The 7,606-nt window shown below is 40.0% G+C and overlaps 1 protein-coding gene across 2 annotated transcripts in view; it reads left to right on the top strand.

Annotated features, from left to right (window-relative positions):
- The first annotated feature begins 401 nt into the window (after positions 1-401).
- ARHGAP24 (Rho GTPase activating protein 24) overlaps positions 402-7,606 on the top strand; it is a 489,891-nt gene continuing 482,686 nt past the window's right edge. Inside the window, exon 1 of one of the 2 annotated variants that reach the window (XM_028124176.2) lies at positions 402-776. The gene's annotated coding sequence lies outside the window, so the exon portion shown is untranslated. Of the gene's footprint in view, positions 781-7,606 lie in introns of both variants that reach the window. The other variant, XM_028124177.2, reaches the window with a different exon arrangement.

Below are 7,606 nucleotides of genomic sequence, written 5' to 3'. Positions count from 1 at the left end.
GGAGACATGTATTTTCCATCCTTCTCCGAACCCAGAGCCCCAGATTTGTGACTGATACATACCTATGGTACACAAGTAATGAAATGAGTAATGTCAGTTGCGGAGGGACAGAGGCACGGCGGGCTCTGCCTGGTCGTGGGGTAGCCCGGCGCCCGGCTATGTCACTCAGGCTCCGAGATAACCTAGGGGTGAGGCGTAGGGCCAGGACACGGCTCCTTCCGGCCTCCCCCATAGTGCGGCTCGAATCTTCTGAAGCTGCCAGTTGCCAAATGAAATCTGAAACCCTGGGCTGCGTCTGAGGGTTGGCCCCGCTCAGTTGTTCCAGCCTCTTGTACTGTATATTTACACATTCACACACAATCACTCTTTCTAACTTCTGGGACTCTTTGCGCAACTGCTAGGATTTCTCAAGTGCATGTGGCAACTCAGCCCAGCTCTGGGGGAAACCGACTTGGCTCCGGAGGGTCTCCAAGGCCGGGGGAGCTGTCACGACTGCGGCGGGGACCGGCGAGGATCGAGGCGCGGGCGGTGGTGGGGGGAAACACCCACAACTTTCCACCCTAGCCGCAGCTCCTTCGGCCGCTGAGCATTTCCTCCGAAACCACAGCTGCGGAGCCACCAAGTGCATGGGGCGCAACACTTCCCCTTGTTGTGGGAAGTAAAGTAGCCGTCCCTCCTCCCTTTTTCTTTTCCTTTTCCTTTTCGTTCGGCTTGTCCTGGGAGCCTTTCCCTTTGGAGCAGCCGCCGTCCCGCGTCTGTCGTGTCCTCCGAGCAGGGTAGGTAGGTGACGCTGCGCCGGGGTGTGCGCCGGGGCCACCGCGGGAGGCTGAGATGCGGCCCCGGGCACGCGCGGGGGCTGCAGCCACAGCTGCCTGCGACAGGGAGGGGAGCTGCTGGGGGCGAGGAGGGATCGCCGGAATCCCGGTGCAGTGGGTGTGTGGGTGTGTGTGTGTGTGTGTGTGTGTGTGTGTGTGTGAATGTTTGAAAGCAATGCTTTTATTTTTAAAAGGAAGAAAAGATGTAAGCTGGTAGTATGTGTTTCTGGCCTTAAACATAGATGGAATTAATAAAAATCGTGCAGTTCAACTCCCTTACTATCCATCCTTCCTTCTCGATCCAACCGCTCCCCGCCCCGCCCCTCCTTCCCTGTTTGTTTCCACTAGTGTCTTGCGAGAGTTTCCTAGATAACAGGCACACAGAGGTAGGTTTTAATAATGAAGTCTTTTATTGCCAACGTAAAATAATGGGGAATCTTTGGTGGATTTTAAGCCACCCAAAAGATTTTGTTTAGATTTTTTTAAAAGTAACTTTTTGAAGACATTATCCATCCTTTCTTGAGTATAAATATATGTTGTCATTTAAAAAAATGGCGTGGACTGTATTTCTTTTGTAAGTCCCCAAATAGAAGGGGAGATAATACTCTTCGAGAAATATTCTTAGAGATATTAGGTTTTCAATACCAACTAGTAAAGGGAGCTATTTATCTAGGTCTATTTAATTCATTTGAATTAAAAGATAATCTCCAGACTATTTGTGTTTTCATTATAGTTTTTGTTACTTTTTTTTTTAAACCTTAGCAAGACATCATCATTGCATCTCTTTCTAAAAAGAGGAAATACATAAGTCATGCTGGATATTTGAAATATAAAAGTTGTAAGGAGTTTGTTTATGCATAAGTAAAACAATGTGTGTTGCTGTGTCTACTAAGGAAGACAAATTAATTAAAACCTGGAGTATTTACAGTACAGTTAAGAGCTTTACTCAATTACTGAGAAGAAGATGGACAGACAGATTAAATACAAACAATCTGTCCCCTGATTCTAATTAGAACTCAAAACCAACCCTTAAGGGCAAGAATGGATGTTGGTATTAAGCTGGGCATCATAAAACACAGAGAATTAATATATTAGGAAAAGCCAGAAAAGTATAAAGCCACATCAGACTTGTTAAGATCTCACTCTCCCTTTTAAATTTCTTAATACTTCCTCTTCTCTGGGGACATTTCAACTTCTAAGGGAGCCCAATAATACAATTCCCCTTTTTGTCTTTCTTGAGTGCCTGATCTTTAGGTAAGAAGTCAAGGAGTCTGTTCTTTAGATCCATTACTGAGTTGTCAGAGAATTCACATTAGACATCTTGGAGGACTGAAATACTGGCAAAACTTTAAATAACATTCTCTTTCCACTCAGAGGAGGTATGTTCTTAGGGGAAGAACTTTAAGTGGGAATAAGGGATAAACTATGAGTTTTTCAGATCTGGAATTTAGTTTGGGGTATATGTAAGGAATACATGAGTGTGATAAAGAGAAGGAGAATCTGTAATTTTTTTTCTGCATCTGAAAGTCTGTTGAAACTCAGTCTGTCCTTGGCTTTCAACTGTATTATTTTGTTTTATTACTTAATTTCAGGGATTTGGGATTGAGAGGTGGATGGTTTCTGAGTAATGTTCTTTTGTGCTGTGTGTACTGGTGAATTTGAATCATTTTGAAAATACAGCCTGATAGTAAGTGACAAAAAACTAAGTTCTCGAGAAAAAAAAAAAATCACTGAAGAAGAAATAGCACTGTACCCTTCCAGAGAAGAATATCGGTTTAAGTATAAAAGAGAAAAGTGTTCTGGGCTTAAATCTCCAGTGAGGTCCTTTCGGATTTTTCTTGGTATAGTAATGGCCAAAGCTCTGAGAATTTTTACTGGTCAGGGATTTATTTACTGTGTGATTTTGGACTCTCTAGGATGGAGGGTGGGGGGTAAGGGAAAGGGCAGGAAGGGTAAGGAATGTGCAACAGGTGGTAATAAGTGGTTCGAGTCTGACTGCTTTGCTGTCTTGGCCAAAGCCCAGTTAGTGTTTACCAACAGTGCCTTAGTAGTATTGTTGTGACCTTCTGGCCCATTCAAGTGTGTTTTCTTTCTGGCTCGATTAGTGTCTGGGTTGGTTTCATACGGCTAAGAGCAAGCAGAACTGCTGCAAAGTCCAGACCATGCATTTTGTTTCTGTTTTTAGTGTTAGCAGTGCTGTAGGATCATCTCAGTTACCCGTAGTTATTTTCCTTTGGTATTTCTGGCTGGTAATAAAAGGTTCTTTCCTGGTGAGTTGAGCTTATGTAATGCTGATCCCTTCTTTCTGCCATGTGTCAATTTTTGGTAAAGGTGAGAGCTTTGGAAAAAAAAGATGGAGGAGGTGGATAGAGCCTCAACTTGGAGGCCAGTGGAAGGCACAGCCCCTCAGTTAGTCACACCTGGTTGGAGGAGGTTGACGATAAGAGGAAGAACCTGAGGCATCCATTCCACAGTGGTCACATTTTCCTGAGAAAAAAAAGCCCCCGCAATTTAAAATCCAAAGATGCTTGTTTACTCTTAAATCCATGGCTAAAGGACTAATATTTCTCCCAGATGGAGAAGGGTATTTAAAAATAAAATTGTAAATGGTCAACTTTGCCATGAAGTTAATGCTCTTCATGTGAAGAGTTCAAGCCTCAGACTGAGTCTTGAAATGGTGACCCGTCTTGACTTTGCTACTCGAACTCAAACTTTATAAGATTATGAAAGTTTCAGTGGCTAAGTAAAGGTACATTTGGAAGTGGGGGGATTGTTCTGATGAGATACGAGGAATGTTCAGTTTTCAGAGGTTACTGTGTACATGTGTGCTTTTAAGCAGCATCTACTCCCAACCATGGCATTGCTACAACTAATCTTTATACAGGACAGATCTAATTGTGTCAATCCCTTGTTCTAAAACCTTTGATGGATCCCGGGATCCCAATTATCCTACAACAGTAACTCTAGACTCTTTAGTATAGTGACTGAAAGCTTTTCAAAGCCCTTCCTTTTAGCTGCTTCTTGCTGCACAAGGGCTCCTCATTGTTCACACTTCAGATTTTTTGCTCATGGATTTCTATTCTCCAGGAATTTCCTTTGCCTGGAAAGTCCCACTTGATTCTTGGTGGTCCATTTCAACTGGAACTTTCTCTGGGTGAATTTACCCAGTTCTCTGTGGGAAAGATAAATCATTTCATCTTGTCTGCTTTCATGGTGTTTTGAACATACTTCGAATAATTATTTTGAATAATTTTTATTATTAAAATATTACTACCAATCAACTATAGTGAGTTCCTTAACAGTTATATTGGTGGTGGAGGACCCACCTGCATCCTAGTGCCTAGCCCAGTGTCTGAAACATATAGTAGATATGTGTTAATGTTTCCTTAATAAATGGGCAAGCAAAGTTATGAATGAATAAAGTACCGGTAGACTCCAATTTATGCAGATAGTTTTTTTTTCCCCAAAGGTCCCATTTGAAAAATATCTATTTGGACTCAGAGTTCATTTTCCAAAAGTAACAATGCTACAAAATGTAATTTGCTTTCTAGACCAGCCCACCCATGTCTATTTAATTCCTATAATAGATGAAATTTGTGCTTTTGAAATGATAAAGCAAAAGCAAAGCAAAACCAAAAACTACTTTGGAATCATCTTTTTGTTTTGAAAAAACACGAGGTACACTCGAGTTTAAAGATAATAGAAACAGTTCTAATAGATACACATTTTTCATAATTGTTTTTTATATGATACTATAAAATCTGTAATCTATCAAATCCCAGTGGGAGGTGCTGGTTTTGGCTGTGAGGAGTAATAGTGGAGTTAAATTTAGAGATTCTACTGCCTGTGGATGGGCAATAATTTTAATTAATCAAACAAAATAGAAATACTAGTTTTGGCTATTTAATAATTATCTTGAGTGCTAGTGCTTGAAGGAAGTTGGATTTAATTAAAGGAGAATGTGGAGGTGGATGGAGAGGAGGAAATTCAGAGGGGCATCTTTTTTCATGTTACTGATTTTTTATTATATGGGTTTTCTTTTCATCTCATTTGAGCACTTAGACCAAATCCAAAGTTTCTTCCTGAAAAAATTTGTCTTACTCTACGGTTATTTCTGCTGCCTGACCTGTAGAAGGGGGTGCTCTCCATTTGAACCAAAATACAAACGGGCTTTCTTTCATTTTCCGAGCAGTGTTTCCTCTGGCACCTGCATGCCTCTAGATAATTTTCCAATCAAGAATGCATCGTGCTTGTGTTTTAGTCACCAGCCAGAGACACTAAGCTCAAATTGTTCCTCATGTAGTATCTCTGAGAAGAGTGGAAGAGCAAGCATTGATATTTAGGAGTAAGAGTCTACTTAGTTTTCTAAATCTTCCATGCTCCCTATTTTTACCAAATTATATGACCAGAAGCTTACCTATCCTACTCACTTTACACCTTTTCATTAGATTGTCTTCATCACACTGCTTTAATGTAGTACCCTAGATTTTACTGAGTCAACGTAAAAGAGATAGGCTGCATGGAGAATATCTCTGCACTTCTTGTTATGTATTTCAATATTCCTTACATAAAGATCTCCATAAATTCATTTTTGCTTTTATTGCTTTAAAAAGCATGCCTCTTCTGATTAGTGTTGTTTCTTCTGTTAAAGAAAGGAGACTAAGAAATCACCATGTTTCTCAGTTTGGCTTGTCACCCAAGAAGATCAGAACTAAATCTGATCCTTAGTTGTACCCTGGTCAAGGTCTGCTTATGACACAGTTTGCATCTTTTTATGTACCGATTATTCCATACCCTGTAAGTTAACTCAAATCCATTATGGAAATAGATTGAATTACCTTCATTTTGTATATTTTTTACTCTTTTTAGACATGTAGTTAAATATTTATAAGTCTCTATTTTGTAACCTCAGTTTAGTATTTTAGAGCCAATAATTTTTCGAGACCTTTTTTTTGTGTATGTGTGATTTCTAAAAACATTCTGGGTACTGTTTTTATACTCCCTGATGATAAAATAGACTCACCCCAAATGTTACATTTCTTGAAAAACTTAGAAGAGTCATGTTTGAATAATTTTGAAAATAGATATTTAAGACCAAACAGGTGTTTTTTTTTTTTTTAAATACATGTATTACAAATGTATACAAGAGTTCCCTTAGGGATATTTCTAAGAAACAGAAGTCTTTCTTTTTGTTACAAATGAAATCTATCAATAAATTGAGGTTTATCCCTACTATTAGGGTTGTTTTCTGCCCATCACATTGAGTTTTCAAAAAACAAAGTAATTGGGGCGCCTGGGTGGCTCAGTCGGTTAAGCATCTGTCTTTGGCTCAGGTTGTGATTTTCCAGGGTCTTGGGATCGAGCCCCGCGTTGGGCTCCTTGCTCTGCTTCTCCCTCTCCTTCTGCCTGCTGCTCCCCCTGCTTGCGCTCTCTCTCTCTGTCAAATAAATACATAAAATCTTAAAAAAAAAAAAAAAGAAAATGAAGTAATTTTTCAAATTTCCTGAGGGGGGGAAATAGCTTTCATTTTGTCCTGAAATTTTTTCTTTCTTTCTTTGAGTCTCACAGACTCTCATAATGATAGTCACTCTAATGAATTAAGTACCTACTAAATACCAAACACTCCACATATATGACTTGTAATTCTAGAAGTAGTTAGAAGTGATTAGTAATTCCAGCAGTAATATCTGTTCTCTCTAATTCAGATATTACTATTCCCAATACATGGGAATGTTTGGGTTTGGAGAGATAAAGAAGTTCACCTAAGGTAACATAGAAGCGATAGAGAGTCAAGAACCAAAACCATGTCTGCCTGCTATTTTTACTATATTACCTTCCTCTTGGTCCTTTTCTTTTCAATTATTAATTTTAAAGTCATAAAAGTCTGTGTTTTATGAGTTTGACGTACAGTACAGACCTTGGTCTCAACATGGTCTCCACAAACTGGCTTTGGAACTTTCTTACGGCTCTTTCAGGTGACAGTATTCTTGTGCTGATGAGTTGGGGCCCCTGGGGTGAGTTACCACTAGAAAGGTTCTCCTGTGAGAAAAGAGACTCCAGCAGCCTCAGACTGGTAACTGAATCAGTCTGTAGTGATCAGCCTGACCAGGCAATTTTCTGGTGAGAAGTAAATAGAAAAGGTATGACCCATGGGGTTTCAGTGATCTATCCCCATGACTTAATTCCCATATATGGGACATATACCCCAGGAAATCTGTGAGCAAGAGGTGGAGGTAGAGGAAGGGGAAGGTACAAGTAGTCCGTGGTCTGAGGCCTGGAGGCCCAACTTAGGAAAGCTGAAATGTAGCAAGAGAGGGTGATTTTGCTGGAGGGAGCAACTGAGAAGGGGAGAAAAGTTGAGTTGGTGGTAGTACTCACTGGTCACACAAAAGTGAAATGAACAATAAGGGAAGTGATTTCCATGCCAATCTTTCTCAAGGAAGGACATTCACTATAGAAATTGTTGAAATGCATCTCACTCCTCTTTGTAAAGATACAAAAGGGACTTCTCCATCCTTCCTGAGGGGTCATCTTTGATTGTTTCATTGTTTCCCACACTGGTTTAAAAATGTCTCATATGAAGGAACTTCTAGCAAGAAAAGATGAGCCAGAGAAGTCGAGAGATCCTGATGTTATCTTGTTGCACTTCATTTCATAAACCTAGAATTTAGCTACATGAGTACCACCTTCAGAGTTTCGTTTGGTATTCAAATCCCATTATGGTTTAACTGTTACTATAAAATAGTCAATACAGTGTTGATGATTTTATATAAAGGCATCTATGGGGTATA

Source organism: Eumetopias jubatus, unplaced genomic scaffold, assembly GCF_037043125.1.
Source record: "Eumetopias jubatus isolate StellerSeaLion01/CBP00866 unplaced genomic scaffold, mEumJub1_p1.0 scaffold_2, whole genome shotgun sequence".
NCBI classification, from domain to species: Eukaryota; Metazoa; Chordata; class Mammalia; order Carnivora; family Otariidae; genus Eumetopias; species Eumetopias jubatus.
The sequence above is the reverse complement of the archived record's forward strand: the minus strand, read 5'-3'. Positions and strand labels throughout refer to the sequence as shown.